The sequence below is a fragment of the Solenopsis invicta genome, chromosome 4, assembly GCF_016802725.1.
Source record: "Solenopsis invicta isolate M01_SB chromosome 4, UNIL_Sinv_3.0, whole genome shotgun sequence".
NCBI lineage: Eukaryota > Metazoa > Arthropoda > Insecta > Hymenoptera > Formicidae > Solenopsis > Solenopsis invicta.
Window position 1 is genome coordinate 14,298,133 of NC_052667.1, and position 2,711 is coordinate 14,300,843.

Sequence of the window (2,711 nt, forward strand, 5' to 3'; positions counted from 1 at the left end):
TTGATCTGCATCAGAAACATAACTATTGAAGATCCCAGCGCGAATTGCAAACGAATCGCTATCTATGCGATATCTCACGTGTTTTACGTTAAAAAGCGTCAAACAAGCGTTGATCTGCATCAGAAACGAAACTATTGAAGTTCCCAGTGCGAATTGCAAACGAATCGCTATCTATGCGATATCTCACGTGTTTTACGTTAAAAAGCGTCGAACAAGCGTTGATCTGCATCAGAAACATAACTATTGAAGATCCCAGCGCGAATTGCAAACGAATCGCTGTCTATGCGATATCTCACGTGTTTTACGTTAAAAAGCGTCAAACAAGCGTGGATCTTCATCAGAAACGAAACTATTGACGTTTACAGCGAGAATTGCAAATTAATCGTTATCTATGCGATATCTCACGTGTTTTACGTTAAAAAGCGTCAAACAAGCGTTGATCTGCATCAGAAACGAAACTATTGAAGTTCCCTGAGCGAATTGCAAATGAATCGTTATCTATGCGATATCTTACGTGTTTTACGTTAAAAAGCTTCAAACAAGCGTGGATCTGCATCAGAAACGAAACTATTGAAGTTCCCAGCGCGAATTACAAACGAATCGCTATCTATGCAATATCTCACGTGTTTTACGTTAAAAAGCGTCGAACAAGCGTCGTTCTGCATCAGAAACATAACTATTGAAGATCCCAGCGCGAATTGCAAACGAATCGCTACCTATGCGATATCTCACGTGTTTTACGTTAAAAAGCGTCAAACAAGCGTGGATCTTCATCAGAAACGAAACTATTAACGTTTACAGCGAGAATTGCAAATTAATCGTTATCTATGCGATATCTCACGTGTTTTACGTTAAAAAGCGTCAAACAAGCGTTGATCTGCATCAGAAACGAAACTATTGAAGTTCCCTGCGCGAATTGCAAATGAATCGTTATCTATGTGATATCTCACGTGTTTTACGTTAAAACACGTCAAACAAGCGTGGATCTGCATCAGAAACGAAACTATTGAAGTTCCCAGCGCGAATTGCAAATGAATCGTTATCTATGCGATATCTCACGTGTTTTACGTTAAAAAGCGTCGAACAAACGTTGATCTGCATCAGAAACATAACTATTGAAGTTCCCAGTGCGAATTGCAATCGAATCGCTATCTATGCGATATCTCACGTGTTTTACGTTAAAAAGCGTCGAACAAGCGTCGTTCTGCATCAGAAACATAACTATTGAAGTTCCCTGCGCGAATTGCAAATGAATCGTTATCTATGCGATATCTTACGTGTTTTACGTTAAAAAGCTTCAAACAAGCGTGGATCTGCATCAGAAACGAAACTATTGAAGTTCCCAGCGCGAATTGCAAACGAATCGCTATCTATGCGGTATCTCACGTGTTTTACGTTAAAAAGCGTCGAACAAGCGTTGATCTGCATCAGAAACATAACTATTGAAGATCCCAGCGCGAATTGCAAACGAATCGCTATCTATGCGATATCTCACGTGTTTTACGTTAAAAAGCGTCAAACAAGCGTGGATCTTCATCAGAAACGAAACTATTGTCGTTTACAGCGATAATTGCAAATTAATCGTTATCTATGCGATATCTCACGTGTTTTACGTTAAAAAGCGTCAAACAAGCGTTTATCTACATCTGAAACGAAACTATTGAAGTTCCCTGCGCGAATTGCAAATGAATTGTTATCTATGCGATAACTCACGTGTTTTACGTTTAAATGCGTAGAACAAGCGTGGATCATCATCAGAAACATAACTAATGAAGTTCCCAGCGCGAATTGCAAATGAATCGTTATCTATGTGATATCTCACGTGTTTTACGTTAAAACACGTCAAACAAGCGGTGATCTGCGTAAGAAACGAAACTATTAAAGTTCCCCGCTCGAATTGCAAATGAATCGTTATCTATGCGATATCTCACGTGTTTTACGTTAAAAAGCGTCGAACAAGCGTTGATCTGCATCAGAAACATAACTATTGAAGTTCCCAGCGCGAATTGCAAACGAATCGTTATCTATGCGATATCTCACGTGTTTTACCATAAAATGCTTCAAACAAGCGTTGATCTGCATCAGAAACGAAACTATTGAAGTTCCCAGCGCGAAATGCAAACGTATCGCTATCTATGCGATATCTCACGTGTTTTACGTTAAAAAGCGTCGAACAAGCGTTGATCTGCATCAGAAACATAACTATTGAAGTTCCCAGTGCGAATTGCAAACGAATCGCTATCTATGCGATATCTCACGTGTTTTACGTTAAAAAGCGTCGAACAAGCGTCGTTCTGCATCAGAAACATAACTATTGAAGTTCCCTGCGCGAATTGCAAATGAATCGTTATCTATGCGATATCTTACGTGTTTTAAGTTAAAAAGCGTCAAACAAGCGTGGATCTGCATCAGAAACGAAACTATTGAAGTTCCCTGCGCGAATTGCAAATGAATCGTTATCTATGCGATAACTCACGTGTTTTACGTTTAAATGCGTAGAACAAGCGTGGATCATCATCAGAAACATAACTATTGAAGTTCCCAGCGCGAATTGCAAATGAATCGTTATCTATGTGATATCTCACGTGTTTTACGTTAAAACACGTCAAACAAGCGGTGATCTGCGTAAGAAACGAAACTATTAAAGTTCCCCGCTCGAATTGCAAATGAATCGTTATCTATGCGATATCTCACGTGTTTTACGTTAAAAA